The sequence below is a fragment of the Lepisosteus platostomus genome, chromosome 6, assembly GCF_059453375.1.
Source record: "Lepisosteus platostomus isolate fLepPlt1 chromosome 6, fLepPlt1.hap1, whole genome shotgun sequence".
Lineage (NCBI taxonomy): Eukaryota > Metazoa > Chordata > Actinopteri > Semionotiformes > Lepisosteidae > Lepisosteus > Lepisosteus platostomus.
In genome coordinates this window covers 28,942,301-28,960,280 of record NC_142616.1, presented here as the reverse complement: position 1 = coordinate 28,960,280, position 17,980 = coordinate 28,942,301, and the positions used below count along the sequence as shown (strand labels likewise).

At 39.2% G+C, this 17,980-nt stretch overlaps 1 protein-coding gene across 3 annotated transcripts in view; it reads left to right on the top strand.

Moving 5' to 3' along the window:
• ccser2a (coiled-coil serine-rich protein 2a) overlaps positions 1-16,245 on the top strand; it is a 100,225-nt gene extending 83,980 nt beyond the window's left edge. Inside the window, exon 11 of one of the 3 annotated variants that reach the window (XR_015939537.1) lies at positions 16,092-16,245. The gene's annotated coding sequence lies outside the window, so the exon portion shown is untranslated. Of the gene's footprint in view, positions 1-1,284; positions 1,452-15,283; positions 15,473-16,091 lie in introns of those variants that run through there. The other 2 variants (XR_015939536.1, XR_015939535.1) reach the window with 2 other exon arrangements.
• The last annotated feature ends 1,735 nt before the right edge of the window (positions 16,246-17,980 follow it).

The following is a 17,980-nucleotide window of genomic DNA, read 5'->3' as shown; positions in this document are numbered from 1 at the left end:
TTAAACCTGAGGTTGTTGTATTAACTGATAGGTGGCCCGTGTTCAAAGTCTTTTCTTTGAGTAATGTACATACTGTATTTCAGGGCCATGAATCCTGGTTGATAACATAGTCAACACTGTTTTAATGGAAAGATAAAGCAAAGTCCTGTCTACACAATGCATTTAAACAGTTCATGGTGTAAAAATGCTGAATACCTTTATCTTTTATTCTGCAAAAAATGTAATTTAATAATGTCTCATCATCTTGGCTGGGCCAGATTAAAATACACTCTTGTAGTCTTCATGTGTAGATAATTCATTCATGAAAAGTCTAATACCATACTCAAGAACAGCACTCAATACTTCCTTTGAGAATGATTATTGCAGTAGGCAGCCTGGAGTTTGGTTCTAAATTAGATTACATGTAGCAATGATGTTTGTAATATTAAACACTTATTTTTTATCCAGGTTCAGCAATCACATACGCAACAGAATGAAGATTCCTTCTTCCATCAAAACCGTAGACATATTGTAATCCAATTTGTTAATCATTCAAGTTTATTAGCATTAATCAATGCAAAACATTGTTTGGTGCTATTCTACATTGCACATACTGTAGAATGGCAATACATGCTAAAGTGTGCAACAACAAGTTTCTTTGAGCTTAGCCAATCACTTAATTACAACTCTGGTTGGTTATGTTCTGTATGTTCTGAGATTCTACTCAGTTTATTTTACAAAAATGTTGAAGAGGGGACTTTTGATTGAACAAAATCTGTGCTGTTTCAATACTCATTGGGACTGAGGGTTTGTCCTTCAGCGTCTAACAGCTAGAGCACATTCAGACATGCAGTCTAATTTTCAGATGTTTCACTCTGATGTTAGGCAGAATCAAATAGACCCCTGTTCTGGTTTCTGTCAAGAGAATGGGACCCCAGTGAGGAGAGAAAACCTGTTGATAAGTTTCATCACCTATGAACACTGAAGCTATTGGATTTTCACATCCTCTGTGCTGCACCTTAGCTGCTTGGCATCAGGAAGGTTAAAATTGCATTACAGCAGGAAGTTTGTTTATTACACCCTCATAATGGAGGGTTGTGATAGGAGCACAGTATGGCAAAAGGGGGAGATGCTGCTTTGAAGCTGATTCAAAGTTTTTTGGTGCATTGCTTGTCAGGCCATGATTGACTGCCTCTCACCCAGCATTCAGTTCACAAATCTTCCTGACTCTATCGATTTCAGGAGGAAAAACAGCTCAGGGTTGAGTGGCTGTTTTGTTTCCTAAACTACTATTTTTTACTGCAGGCCCTGCAGGACTAGACTTTGGTTTTCCTGAAGTCCACAGAGCTGAACAGACTGCGATGTTGCGTTGGAGAACACTCTGTATTCGGAAGGTGCTGTAAGACATGGAATACACAGAGGGAATAACAATAACTCTGTGGGAAGAAAAAATAAATCATTTGTAACATTCACCAATCCTGTAATACTTCACAATGTTACGTGGGTGAAATTGGGATTAAAGGCCCTGATTGAAACAACTCTAATTTACTCTCTAGAGTCTAATTTGAGCATAATACATTTTGTCTTTCACTGCTAAAAAATAGCCAAATTTTTGTGTTCACAAAAATCAGAACACACATAACTATGCAAGGTCATCCCATAACTATTAACAGAAATCAAAAAGTCAAAGTAAATACATCTCCTCTTAGGGATTCCTTGACATACTGTATCTACTCAGTCATACTGAGAAGTAATCCAAATGTTTCCTAAACCATACATCGTTCGACACAAAATGTTCTAAAATGTCAAAGTAAAAACAAAATTCTTCAGATCCTCCTAAATTAAAAAAAGGAAATAACTAATTGTCTAAGTATTCACCCCCTTTGGGTCAACATTTGGTAGAGGCACCTCTGACAGAAATTACAGCCATGGTTTACTCTAAGTCTCTACCAGCTTTACACATCTGGACATGAAAATCTTTGCCCATTTGTCCTTGCACAAGTTGCTCAAGCTCCCTCAAGTTGAATGAGGACCATTAATGATTTTCATTTCCTGGAGCAATTTTCAATTCCTGCCACAGATTCTCAATTGGACTGAGGTCCAGGCTTTGACTGGGCCACTCCAGAACATTGACTTTTTTGTCTTTAAGTGTGTTTTTGGCTGTATGTTTTGGGTCAATGTCCTGCTAGAATAAATCCCTGGTATCTGTAGACTGCAGCAGGTTTTCCTCCTGGATTTCCCTGTACTTTGCTGCATCCATTTTGCCTTCTATCTTCATAGGTCTTCCAGGCTCTGAAGAAGGAAAGTTTCCCTATAGCATGATAGCATGCTTCACAGTAGGGATGGTGTTCTCAGGATGATGTTCGGTGTACATGAGACAAACAAAGGGCTTAGCATTGAAGCAAAAAACAACAATTTAGGTCTCATCTGACCATAAAATCTTCATCTACTTAGTCTCAGAGTCACCTTACATGTCTTCAGGCAAACTGTAATCACGATTTAATGTGACTTTGTTTCAACAGTGTCTTTCGATTTGCCATTCTCCTATTCAGCCCAGAGTTGTGAAGCACCTGCTGTCATGTGCCAAATGGAAGACAGTAATACCTTCAGAGTTGTCATGGGTCATCTCCTTCTCGACAGTGCCATTCTCGTCCAATTACTCAGTTCTTGAGGACACCCTGTTCTACACAGATTCAGTTGTGCCATATTTTCTTAATTTCTTTATAATGGACTAGATTGTATTGTTATATTCAACACCTTAGATATTTTCTTATACCCTTTCCCTGTTTGGTGCTTTTCAGTTACCCTTTTAGTGATCTGCTTTGCATGTTCCTTTCATCGTTTTGATGTATTTTTTGTTGGAAGCTGCACTAATCAACTGTGGGGCCACCCAGAGACAGGTGAATTTAGCCTGAACTCGTTTGAAACACCTTCTTTTCACACAGGTGGACTCCATTCAACTAATAAAGTGACTTCTAAAAACAATTGGTTGCACCAAAGCCTATTTATGTACAGTATGTCGTAGTAAAGGGGGTGAATCAGTTATTTAATAATAATAATAATAATTGCTTACACTTATATAGCGCTTTTCTGGACACTCCACTCAAAGCGCTTTACAGGTAATGGGGACTCCCCTCCACCACCACCAATGTGCAGCATCAACCTGGATGATGCGACGGCAGCCATAGTGCGCCAGAACGCTCACCACACATCAGCTATCAGTGGGGAGGAGAGCAGAGTAATGTAGCCAATTCATAGAAGGGGATTATTAGGAGGCCATGATTGGTAAGGGCCAATTGGAAATTTGGCCAGGACACCGGGGTTATACCCCTACTCTTTTCGAGAAGCGCCCTGGGATTTTTAATGACCACAGAGAGTCAGGACCTCGGTTTAACGTCTCATCCGAAGGACGGATTTTCTGCCTTATATTTATCATTCATTTAGGGGGATCTGTAGAATTTCGTTTTCAGTTTTACATTATAGAGTATCACTGTCAAAAAATGTCAATTAAATACATTATGACTCCACATTGTAACATGATAATACTGTACATGAAAATCTCCAAGGTGGGTGAATACGTTTGATTGCCACTATATATAACTTTATGTTAAAAAAAGAAAGGTGAAGTGAGGAAGGTAGTCACCGTTTTGCATTTCTTAGGCAACAGAAGTTTTAAATCATCTTCACTTCTGGCCTTTTGTTAATGTCAGGAGGGTACTTGTAGGTGGTGGGTTTGTGAAATGAGACAGTAAATCAGAACTCTGAAACTTTTATCACATATAACGTGACAGGCACAGAAATGGAAGGGTATACGCCGAAAGTTTCAAACCTGTGCAAAAATGCTTGACTGCAGACAGAAACAGAGATTTATGAGCCTTCCAAGCAGTTTGTAGCAAAGCACTAAATCAGGACTACTGAAGGAAGGAGGTATAAATAACGTTGTTCTAAAAGGTACAATTTATACCTCTGACCACTGATGTGCTAGTTACAAACAGTCCAATAACAGATGCTACTTGTTGCACACGGCCAGAGTGAGGATTAAAAGGATAGATGAAGATGTAGAAAGATCTCGTTAGCATATGAACCTCTTTGTGCTCTGTCCTTTGGACAAAATGTGAAACCAAAATTTTAATTTAATTGATTTAAGCATAGTTCTCCCTCTGTAGGTGAACAAAGATAAAGGTATCAGCAAATACATCAATAATAACAAACGAGTGTCCAGGACAACTAACAATTTACATTACTCTGATAACCGCAAAGGAGAGCTGTGAAGTGGTGGCCCATTAGGTCACTTCCACCGAACTGAAACCCTCTCTTGAGTGGGAGGTGCGACTAGGATTAGACTTGTGGAAAAGACTCTCTAATATAGTAATGAAATTACGTGCTAAGAGGTGAACTGCCAGTCCAGGAGATCAGCTCAGCATATCCGAGGTTCGGGCATCATTTACAGTATTTCTCTTCCTCCTGATGATGAAAGCAGCATCAATGTGAGTGGGTGGAATTTTTGGCAGGATAGACTTCCAGCTCTTTGGGCCTGCTCCTTGAGAAGGAGAAAACATGTCGGGTAATCAAGACCTGAAGGGCCTCATTTTAAATTTAGATAAGAAGTTTGTGTTCTTTTATTTTTGGAAACCTTTTTTATGTATCCACCAAGAAAAGACATAACTCTTGATTATATTTATGGAGATTTATCTTATAGCGCAAGATTCTCTAACATAAATTCAGAAAACTGTGATGTCCTGGACAAATGTCCTGGATAAGTACAGGTTTACATTCCTCATCCGGAATTTGAATTTATATCTTTTTTGGATACTATTGGTGTCTGTTTTTCATGGGGAGTGGTGGCTAAGTTTTGTTTCTGTTTTATAATCATTTCAATTTCTTTTTGCATATGGATCTCTGTGTCTTTAAGTTCTGTTCTGTTACACTGAAATTGCACTCCAGCAGAAGAAAAAGCCACGCTTGACATTCCCTGGCTAGTGAAGTGTTTTATCATTTAACTTTTATAAATTTTTCTTGCTACACAAGCTGGTGTCAGAACATAATTTTAACTTTAATTTTGCCTTACTGTGTTTAATTTATTTACACCTCTTTATCATAATTGGTATCTGAACCCAACTATAAGCAACTCAAGCTGCCCCCCAATTTGTAACATTATAATTACATTTAACAGTTGGAAAGCTTTTTTAAAAGCATTCATACTTTTTTCAGTACAAATTAGAGAAAGAGGGAGCTACACAGTTTAAGTTTACAGTCTACTGAAACCAGATTATAATCTTTCTATAAATTAGCCTCTCTTTATGTCCAGCAATCCATTCATCCATTATTGAAATCCTGTGTATTCCTGGTAATAGTTATGGCAACCTGGGGCCTATTCCAGTTAACCTAGCTAGCATAAGATGGGGGGAGGTTTGGTGAAAACCCAGGGGAACAGATAGAACCTGCAGGAGGAGCCTTGGGTGTCATGATGCGTAGTACTGGACCCTAATCCGTAAGTGAGTGGAATAGGACGGGGAGGAGACGACGAGGATCAGGAGGGGTTGATAGATGGGGGGGTGTAGGTAGGGTGTACAAGTCCAAGGAGTCCAGGGGGGAAATCCAGGGTGAAGTCCAAAAGTCCAAAACCAGGTAATCCAAACGAGACAGGACAAAACAGAGTTAAAAGCGGAACGGGATCTGGTACAGGGACGGGAAATAAAAATGGGGATGACAAAGCCAGGTGCTCTACGCCCTGGACTCAGCAGGGTCAGGACGCCGATAGGAGGCCTATGCCCTCAAGCTGTGGATGTAGGGCGACTTGATGGTAGGCGGGCCTCCGGGCGTCCGTCTTCCAGTGCAGAGCCAGGAGTACCGAGATCGCCCATCTTAAATAAGGAGGGGCAGGATTGGCTGTTGGTGCACAAAATCAACTAAAATGTGAAAGAGCTAGAGCGCCCTTAAGAGGAGCGATTACGATCGTGACATTGGGTCAGAATCAAACCCAGGGTCCGCAATTTGTGAAGCAGCTGCCCTGCTGCACCACTGAGGTGTCACCTTCTCCGAATCATTTAAGTATTAGAGTTTCTTTACACAAGATATTAATACAAGATAATTCTGGGAAGTAATTCTCATCTGTTCTCTAATTCCATGAACATCCCCTATAAAGTGATGTCATTCATTGTAACAGCCATTCTGTTAGACTTCGTATTGCTTCCCCATAATGGATATGTTCATGAGATAGCAAAAATACCTGCTTCTTTTTCATACATAGATTTTTCCAGTTCCGTCTGTCGAATAATTACTTTTTACATTTGTCATATTGCTTGCTGGGATAGGCTTCGGTTCCCCCCGCAACCCTAAATTGGAAGAAGTGGTTAGAAAATACTGTAGACAATACAGATTTGTCATAACTTCATAACCTTTGAGCCAGTTTTTAAATGTATACACTACTCAATATTCATTAATGACAAAATAATATTTATTGTATATCTTTGCATATCTTATTTTGATTTGTGAAAGGTAAATGTATAATGTTTAAAATTCATAGTTCATAGCAAGTATTTTGTCTTAGGTATTTTGATAAAATTACTCTGAGTATTTTATGTTACTGAGTATTTTGTCCAAGACTGACCATAATCATACCTTTATGTGAAGTTTGACCTCAGATGTCATGCCTCTTGAATGAAAGAAAGTGCAGTTCTCATTCTTACCTCATCTGTATGCTATCTATGGAAAATGAAGCACATAGTGCCAATTCTGTTGCTTGGATTGGATAAAATCCACACAGGTCCTTTCACTCCCCTTGACTGAGAGGGCCACTGCAGTGACATGACACCACCAGATTTGAGGAGATAAAATCACTGTGCATGAACAAATAGTCACATTTCACCGTTTTGTGGTTTTCAAGGATATTGCCACAATGCACAATCCCCCTTTTCTTCTTTCAAGGACAGTCAAGTTTAAATTGTTAGACATCAGAAAGGGGCTGTTTGAGTGCAGCCTTTTTTTCACATTGGCATTCTGCTTTTCCCACAGGAAAACCCAATACAGATCTAATATGAGTTTGAATACCTCAACTAATGACTAAATTGCAATCTGCTGTTGTTCACATATGTCAGAAGACGTTGTTTTTGGTTTGTCATTGCTTCCTGTGGGAATTAAAATTAGACAGAAAACCTGTCAGATGCTGCTGAAACAGAAAGGTTTTCAGCAGCACCTGGACAAATGTCCCATTTATGTAAATCCATCAACTTGTCAAGGTATTGAAAGGAATGCAATGAGAGGGTGGACCTTGGTTGTGCCAAGTGCATGTAGAGCAGGACCAAGTAGGAGACTGAAAGCAAAAGGCTCAGTATGTCCGAAGGTCACTGTTCCTGTTCTCTCCTGTGGGCTTTTTGGAATCTGTGGAGAGCCCTTTAGAAACTGAAATGATTCTACCACACCACAAAACAACAAAAGCAACAACAATGAGATGCTATTAGTGAACAAAGCTTTCATTGATGGTAAAGGATGCTTGAGTGTCTGTGTGAGTATACGTGAAAATTAGTTTCATAATTCTGCTCTATGAAAGTAGGACAGCAAGGTGGGATACAAAAGACCATTAACAAAAGCTAACAGAGGGTTTTAAGTGGATTTGTGGGGGTTCTCTGTTTTCATTCCTAGTATGTGGCTGCTGTGTATAAGAAGCATTGTACTGTATTTTCCCAGGTTCATCAGAATACAGCAGGAACATTTAAAAATAACTTTTTTAAGTTATTATTATGACAATTTCAGGCATGACATTTTTTATGAACAATTAAGATAAGTAATATACCATCACACTGTTGAATATGCCTAACATAATGAGATAATCCACGGTTTTCACCTCTTTGACACTTTGACGCATTGGAACAATGGGTCTTATTAATCTACTCTTTCTTATTATTAGTGTTGTTGTTTGCTGACGTGATGGGTGAGGGAAGAGATTATCTGCATCTCTTTGTGCGTGTTTTGTTTTTGTTATATTTGACCAACGGTTTGGAGGAGGTGGTTCTTTGTTTCATTCTTGGAACGTCAGGGAGCAGCTGGTTCTATAGGTGTCTTTAAATCATCACCTGTGAAGCCTCTCTAGAGGGTTACTTTAAGCAAAGGATTCCATTATTTCTATAGCTGCATGGGTTTAATGATAGTTATGTTAGGGTTAGCCGGGAAACCCTATGTTTCATATTGCATTATCAGTAACAGGTAATATAATTAGGAGTCTAACTGCATAGACAGACTTCATTCATATATAAGTACCTCTGTAAAGCTTTAAGCAGCACTAGCCATACGCATTAGACAATTTACTTTAAAGTTTTTCTTATTATTTTCCTTAAAGGCAAAAATGGGTTAGAATTAAAAACTATATAAAACATCTCCCGATTCTGGTTAGATTATTTTCATTTATACTGTAGGTAGAACAATACTTGGTGTTGATTTAGAGAATCAAAACAATAAAGTAGTTATAGCTGGAGTGTCCAATCCTGGTCTTGGATGGACCTGGTCTTGGCTGGTGTGTCTGGAAGTTCTCAATGTCTCTAAGACAGCAGAACCTGTAGAGCTGGGAGCAGCTGATTAATTGATCCAGTTAAGCCAGTCACCCCCTGGTTAGCTTGTTAAGAGCTGCATTTGACTGAAAACCTGCTGAAAGATCCAGAATTGGACAGCCCTTATATAATTACATTTATCTGTGTAGACAGGAAGTCTGCATCATTTCATTACCTTGATATCTGTACATTTTGTTACATTTCTTACTGTCTGCTCTTCAGGACAATGATGCTCCCTGCAAAGTCTATTGCTGGCAGCAGCAGGGTAATTCACAAGCACAGAGTTAAACAGTAGACTGGATCATACAAATTTTCTGATATCTGTTTACAGATCGTAAACTCAACACTTACCATCATACAGCTGTTCCTTCTGAGGCCTAGAACAGCATAGGTTTGTTACAGTGCCTCATTTCACCGATCATTTAAAATACAGGGTTTATCATTGCCTTTCTGGTTTTATTAGGTTATGAGCCCAGCGTGTTGTTAAATTGCAAGGACTTCCTCGGGCTTTACAAAATAAGATCAAGGGGAAACTGAAACAGCCAGATGGTGTGCATGGTTCTCTGAGCCCTTGTGTCAGACATGTTCTTTAATGAGAACATCCATCTAATCTGTTTGGATTTATCACGTAGTTGTCATGCAAATAGAATAGACTATTTGTGTTGATAATGCCATAAAACATTGCCACAACACGACTGTTCAAACGATTCAATGACCTATGTTACACATTGCACAAAACTTTTCCTCTGTGACCTGTTTTCTGTGTTTATATACACAGTATATTGCAGCACTGGTACACCATTTCTGAGTCTGGATTAGATTGTCACAGAACACTTATTTCTGCATAGACTTTGTACTGTCATGCACAAAATGTTTAGTGATTGTATGTGCCTTTGACTTCAGTTGGGGTTCATGCTTGAGGACTGTATTCTCTGATATAAATTAGGTTTTGCAGAGGATTTGACAGACTTGAAGCAAGAGCTCAGCACACATCATTCAAAGACAACAGTAAAGAACTTTTAATTTTGAAAACTGATCCAATATGACCTTTAAACTTTAAAACAAAGCACTCTTTCAGTTTAAGAGTTTTACACAAAACATCTTACCACAAAATCATTGGCATAGTTCACAGATTGAATTCATAATTAGTACACAGAACACAGAAGTACATGGAAACAACTTGGGAATTCCTTCAAAACAATGTTTCTTTTCTTTGTTGTTTAGCCAAAGTACTAAACAAAAAGGCCTAGTTTACTGTACATAAAGTAGTTGTAAAACAAAAATAACACCATCCTTTGGGTAGAAAACATTAAATATAGTACCTTCACACAAAAATAGCTTTTATTCTCCAGTAATATGGGTGCCACAAAGACCTCCTTTCCAAGTCAACCAGCAGATAAAAAATCCCAACCCCAGCAACACCACAGTACTTTTTAAGTCATTCTTAATTGATCTTGATTATCTGCAGATTTGAATCCTGAAGGGGAGGGTGGCTGTAGTTTTTAAGTCTTCCTTAGGTTCACTTCCAAGTTGCAGGCAGTTAAACTCCTGGAGATCATGGCTGGTTTATGCCAAGCTGGGACTTTGATAAATGATTGTGCCGGCTTGCAATAAATACAGTAGCACTCAGAACGTTTCGTGAAACCATTGTCAGGAGAATTTCAGCTATACAAACAATCATATCCTAACCTTAACTATACTATGTACCTAATGCTTTTCCAAACCATAAGGCTAAACTTTATTTGCAAGCTAATCTTAACCTTAATCTTAAAATATAGAAATACACTCTAGAGAGGCAGCTGACATTCAGATACTTCTGGAGATCTTGGGTCAGTCCACTATATTTGTCCACTATACTCCCAGTCCTATCAGTCAGAGCCAAGCTGTTCTCTCGTTGCAGCCTGTACTGTATATTGACTCAGATGTATGCAGACACTATGGAAAGAGATGATACATCACCATGCCTCCTGTAATTAGATCTAAATTAACACATAGAGATGGTGATGACATTGCTGGTAGCTAGAGCTAATTAAAAATTAACTACAGAATAGAGAAGAATGTATTTACATTTATATAAGAATGGAGCAGAAAACAGAAAACTGCAGAGTTGCCCTGTACTGTAGTTTTCTGTCCTGATACTGTATCATGCGGAGGCCATTCCTCAGTTCTGCAGAAACAGGTTTTTAAGTGTGCTACCACTCTCTACCTTGACAATTCCAAGTGACAACTGTGCAGAACTTCACATTCACATTGAAAAACTTTCTTCCTTGCCTGGCTTCAGAGTCTTTGTTTGCTGTCTGCTTCAGTTCATTTATTTGGACTGATTTTATTAATCCCTCTCAAGGTTTTAAATACTTCAGTTAAGACTCTTCTAACTTGGTTTAGGAGCTCTTATGTTTTGTTTCTAACCGCTGGCAAGTACAATACAGCTTTAAGAAGCTCCAGCACCGCTATCTTCCTCCTGGCAATACTTTCAAAAATTCACTATGCTGCAGGCAAGGAGGTTTGTTTGGAGGTAAAAGCAATATAACAGCAGAAGAACATGTCTATAATCAGCTCCCCAGACAACACACATTTCTTTTTCTGTTTTCTTCCACCCGCTGTCTTTTTCTGTCCTCTTTTTCTGCAAGTTTTGCAAATTTACCATCCATCCTGCGGAGGAGAGGCTCGTGGGAGCTGTGCACTGACGCTTGTGAGCTGCAGATAAGACTGGCTGCCGGGCAAGTTCATTCACAACGCCTCAGATAATCATATTCAAAAGACAATGAAACATATTAAGGGGATGATTCCAGTAATAAATGCATCCACAAAAGCTCTGCAGAGGCTTTTTACCACGGTGTCTGTAAATAAACAGGGTGGAGGGTTATTGGCTGAATAGGCCTCAAATGGAGATAGAAATCGTAATACTGCCTGCATAACTCTTTAATCTGCTGTCACGCATGACCAGGCAAAGGACCGCATTAGTCTATGGGACAAAATAAACAGCAGGACAGTAAAGAACAGGAAAGAAATAAAAATAGACTCCAAACATTGTCTTAGAAGGGGCAGAGGACTGCAGATGATGTGCACTGTTGTTCCTCGGGCTTTTCATTAACAGCAAACATTCAGTAACAGCATAACATCCATGTTAGAGAACTACATCGGTGTCATTATTCAAGGAAGATTACCTTTGAGAAAAATGAAATGATATACATAAACAGATACTGTGGAAAACTAGCTCATCTAAGTGTTACACATGCAGCTCTGCTGTGCCCTTGTCAGGATTAGATCACAGATGCTCACAGGCTTAGTGCAGGTTCAGTGTCACTTCGCAGGCAGTGGCCAACTCTGCTGCACCACAAGAGTAGGTCTTCTGCACTCCAATCAGAGATGTCAAGGAAGTGACATCACCTCTGTAATGTATTCAGTGCACTGAATCCTATAACATAAGGTGATTTACTGATACATAATGAAAATGCAATTTAAGTTAAAATTTCAATGTGAGACTATATGGCAATATACAAAGATACCATTTTTACACAAGCTCTTTGTGAAAGAAAGTGAGTTCTGTTCTCACTTTCATATGTATTTTCCCTTCTTTTCCAGTGTGTTTTCTGGTTCATATTTCAATGTTGATTGCAATGAAGTTAGTTGGTCAGACTTTATCAATATATTTGAGGATTATGTATATTCTAATCTATTTCCTTTGTAGTCTTCTCAGTGCAAGACTAAACAGATTAAGTTCTTTTAGCTTGGAAATTCCTTGAATCTTGAGAATGTACCTTTCTTTTAACGGATTCCAAAGCAGCAATAGTAACATTATCACATCTCTTGTAATGTAGTGGATAGCATTTACAGAATATTCTCAATGAGCAGTCCATTATATTATTATTTGCAATTCTGACAAGATTACTATTTAGACAAGAATTTAGATTACTCTTATACCTGGATCTTATATACTCCTATACAGTATGTATATCTTCCACACCTATGTAGAAGAGCAATAGTCCTGATACAGATCCAATTGCACTCAACTAAAGACATCACCTCAATTTCATTCCTTATCTGTACCTTCTGTTTTTTAACCATGAACCAATTTTCATTCTTACTATATACTGTATATTGCCTTGCATGCTTACTGTTTCTAATTTGATCTTTTAAGTTTTTATCTTTTGGGAGAAAATTTTTTAAAAATTAAATACTGTACACCATATTGTTAGGTACGCAGTAATTTTATGTATTACTGGTATTGCATTTTAAAAGAATTCTAGCATCTCACAATGAGAGAGCTATCATTTTTAAATCCATGCTGACTGTCTCCTAAAGCTTACTATCATACATAGAATTATTTAGTTTAGTTCTGTCAATAGGTGTTACTGTTGTTTTAGGTGACTGTGGCGTGTTGTGTGACAGATTCACTGTTTTTTTCTTAATTTATACTGTAAAATGCCATCCGACCCTGAAGACTTATCTGAAGCGCTTTTAGTATTCGTAACAATTTTGCCTCTTCTGTGCTAATAATTTAATATAAAACTCTTTTCCCTAACTAAGGAACATTGTCCTTCCTTAACAAACGCCTGAGTGTAACATTTACACATTAATACATTAAAATATCTCCCCTTCATCATCTAAATGTTTCACATTATTATCTGAGAGATACTTTACCTTTAACTGGTCTTGTGCTTTTGTAATTTACTACATTTCGTGTAATTTTGATTGATATTTGAAATATTTGATTAAATCCATTAGATCTAAGTGTTGCAATCAAGTTGTGTCTACGTATGTACAGGTATAGCTTACAAATAATAATAGTAAATAAGGGGTGCATTAGAGTGGAGGCTTGTCACAGGTTTTAGAATTTGAGTAATGGTTTACTCTACCCCACTAGCAGAAATGCATTCCTGTCCCACTAGCAGAGATGAGCTAATCGATGTGTCCTGGGTTGACCACTCTTTACAAGACTCCAGGAACAGCATAGAGCCCAGCAGAAAACTCAAGAAAACTCAAAAACTGCAGCCTGATCATTCACAGCTGCACACAGGCAGGCTGATTAATTTGCAAACTATATCATTTTCTGAACTGATATGCAGTATGTTAATTAAAAATGTTTTTAAATGGTGCTTTGTATTTTAATCTTATAAGCTTGATTGCATATAATTGGCTGCGCTTCAGAAAGAAAAGCTTTAAGGCTTAAGTAATAATTTTAGGGGACAAAAAAGTGAAATATCACAGCCATAAAAATGGCATCCACATTCTGCAGTTTAATTGCAGTTCAGATTTTGATCATTAATAACTTATACTGGCAATATGTCCCATGCCTTTTAAACTCTTTGAAATCTCAACTCATCTCATTCAAAAAGCACATTTTGGTTTCACTCCTCTGGCACTTTCTCTGCCACACAATAGCTTGCATGTGTAAATGTTGATATACATTATCCTTCTATATTACGTTTTCAAATGTACGTTTGTATTTCTTAAAGCATTGTGTGCTATGTTTTGTTTCAAGAAGTGTCATTTGTTCAAACAGACTGTGAGAGATTGTAGTGCTAGGTCTTTTTCTAGCTCAGCAGTCTAGGACCTGTCTGAATACCAACTGAGCTTTAATGTGTCTGTTGGGAGAGATACCCACTGAACACCCATACATGGATAATGTATTTCTGCTGCAACCACTCCACACTGCTCAGAGCTAGGGTTATTCAAAGGCAATAATAAACACCCCATTACAGCATATCATATTTTATTTATTAAACTATGTTTCCCAGAAGAAAACAAAAAGAGATTAAACTAATCTGTTTTCCAGCAGTTTCTCGGGGGAACTGCATGTCTTCTGACATTAGATTAACTGTAACACCTTTGACAACATATCATGCACAAAGCTCGATCAAAGTAAGGAATGGAAATACTGTACCTGCAATGCACATGAATGCATCTCCACAGCAGGAGTTACAGGGTATAGTAGAGGCAAGTGAGCCAAATTCACTTTCTTTGCTTCACCTGGAGAGAAGTAGATGCAAGAAAGGCAGAAAATGCAAGTAGCAAGATACACAGGGTGATTATAAGTCAAGGAACCACCTTTATGGAGAAATCTTCCTCTATCCATCAGAAATCTGATTATTCCTGGAGCCTATTCTGGTAGCACAGAGCTCAAAGTGGAGTACACTCTTAATGGGACATTGGCCCATCACACACACCTGCACAGACACCAATCAACCAAGTCAGCATGTGTTCGGAAGGTGGGAAGAAGCTGAAGCACTCAGTGAAAGACTACATGAATATGAGGAAAACTGTTGTGAAGTTGCAACATTAAACACAAGACCACTGTATTTTTCTTCATTATATCCTATCTCCATTCAATTCACAAGAAGAGAATCATCCAGATGAGCAGATGAGTTCAAGTGAATGACACGGAATTAAATAAGTTGCTTATACTACCGGAGATATAGAGATACTCTTCCTTGAGTTTATTATACAACTTTATAATAACCCTGCCCATGTAAATAAAATGACAATGTTATGGTCCCCATGAAGGTGCATTTAATCATGCACATAATCATGCACACTCACACAAAAACACTTTGTTGCTAATTTAAGAAAAAAATCTTAAAATACTGTTGTTGTTTGAAGTGAAATGAAAGCTGCATTTTGAACAAAAGGCAGTAAGCATCCATAATCCAGCTTTATAGATAACTTTTAAGAATTCCTATAAAGGGCACTGTTTTATAGTGAGATGTACAGTATGTGCCATACAGGTGTTGTGAATTACTTCCATTTGTTACTGTTAGTGTTACAGCACTGTGGATATATGGAAAGAGCCATGTCTTGCTGACAGCCTGAGGAATCCAAATGCTTGATCCCAGTAAAGGCATGAGGAGTGATGGGAGCTGATGGAGATGGCCGAACAGGATCAGAGTTACAAAGGCAGGAGAAGATAGCTGCCGAAAAGGAGAGGTGATAGCAGACAGGATGATCTAGGCTGAAGGCAAGCACAACTTTCAGGGCTGAGCAGGGCAGGGTGGCTTTTCTGCTACGCTGGGTTTTTAGGTAGGAGGTATAGCTCTATGCCACTGATCTGGTGCCTGGGTGGACAGACAGGGTGACAACAGGCAGTACAGGCTTGACACAGACAGTACATGGGGTGAACTCAGGCTGGTTGTCATTCTTGGAAGCAGGTTTGTTGTGCTGTGAGCACTACCCTAGCCAGAAGGTATCTCAATGACAGAGTACTGGATCAATGGCAGATCAGGGTTTAAATATCCTGGATAAGTGGGGCAGGTTGTGGGGACAATTGGCCTGAGTGTGTCCTCACGGTCCTGGGGGGAGTTCAACTTCTTATGCGAATGCGGCCATTTTCCATGGAGACTGAGCTCTGACTCACCTGAGCTGAACAGTTAGTGCATTCTCGTTGTGCAATGGGGTTCGAAGTTCTTCAAACAAAAATTGTATTCTCTCATTTTGCTTTTTTAAACACACCTTGTCAAGAAACATCATTAGTACCAGTCCTTTATCTCAGCATAATAATTGGTAGGTAATTTGAAACAGATTCTAAAGATTACTTGTGTTGCCAGAATGTCTTTTTCTCTCTCTTAACAGATGGCTGAATCTGACATCAAACATCTCAGAGCACAGCAGGAAGAAGCAAGAGAAAATAAGAAACTCTAGGGGATTATAAACATACAGAAATTAAATTAAGGTACAGATAAAATAAAAATTAAATTAATAAATTTAAAAGGCAGCATTCCCAAAACGTTTGATTCATTCAGTCAGTCATGGCTAAATGTTAATTTAGTTGTTATTTTTGTACAGCTTATGACATGTATTCAGACAATTTGTACTGTATATATGTAGATTGATCTGGCAATAATATATATGTATATTATTTTATTCACGAACCTGCAACAGAATGAGAAAGTGTAAACAGACTCCTCCAACCTGCCCAGCTTTAAGCCATTTGATTTTTAACACGTCACAGTTAACACATAATGGAGGAGAGGCACATGCCTTACCAACACTAACAACACCAAATGCCTGCAAACAGCCAAGAGACCACAGGGCTCACTGTGTCATTGATCTCACCCTCCCCTCAGCAGTATTCAGTCACTTGGGACAGCCTAGTCACAGTTGGCTAGTGATACAACCAAATCAGTGATCAAAGAGTTCAGCATACTGTATGCTTGTGTGAGTGCTTTTACCTATTTAACCACCCAGGAAGCCCTAGAACAAATTAAAAGCACCAAGTGCATACAGCTTTCGATTTCTGCGATTAAAACAACAATTATTGGTAGTTTTTGCTCATACAGTATTGAAGAAAGATGTGAAGACGGGGGTTTGAATTTAATCTTTTCTGTAGGGGGTTTAGACTTCCAAGTCACAAGCAGGGGTTTATGGCAGGAAAGGGGGTTAACTGATAAGGATTGCAGATGCCAGCTAGGAACCCCCCTGGGTGTAATGTTAAAACTGACCATTTGCCCAGAACATCGTAAACTGGCCAAATACCATGAACCCCCCTCTTTACCATCATACCGAGTGACGTCAGAAACGGAGAAGAAAACACTATATAACCCAAAAGTTTGTAACAGTACGTTGAACAATACTTCGGTTTTGTTGTTTCTTGCGGGAAACAAGACTTCGGCTTTATTGTTCCTTGCATGCAATAAACTCATCTGTTTCACTTCATCTCGGGATCAAGAACCTTGTTTCTTCTGTTACAACAAATTTGGCGTAGTCGGCAGGATGCTCCAGAAGGCGCAGAACTTCCCATCGGCAGGAGAGACGGTCAGCGCGCACATAACTAAGAGGTAAGGACTCCTCTTTTATTTAAAAGTCCCGACTCTCTCTGACCGATTGGGAAATCTCTGCTCCCTGCGAGAATCGCCCGAGATGACGGAGTAAACGTGAGTTTCTGAATTCCTCTGGCCCGGGGAAGGCACCGGTGTATGTAATGGGTTGTTTGCTGTAAGCCCAGAATTTGGTCTGGCAGGGGTTCCGCGGTATTGTGTACAGGCGTTCGAAGCTGGTGTATGCCTTAATTGCGCGTGGAGTTTTGAACGGGTTTTGGACCCTTACCGTGAAGTCAGGACTGGTGTGGGTCTTAATTGCACCCGGAGTTCTGAAGCTCAGAACTGGTTTGGGTCTTAATTGCACCCGGAGTTCTGAGGCTCTGAATCGGTGTGGGCCTTAATTGCGCCCGGGGTTCTAGAGCAAGTGGTGCATTAAATGCACGTAGTTCAGGACTGGTGTGGGTCTTAGTTGCACCCGGAGTTCTGAAGGTCAGAACTGGTGTGGGTCTTAATTGCACCCGGAGTTCTGTGGCTCGGGATCGGTGCGGGCCTTAATTGCGCCCGGGGTTCTGGAGCTGAGTGGTGCATTAAATGCACGTATAATCCAGGATTGGTGTGGGCTTTAATTACGCCCGGGGTCCTGAGATTAGCTACGCCTTGATCGTGCACAGATTGGCGTGGCGTGGTTTTTTTTTGTTTTAA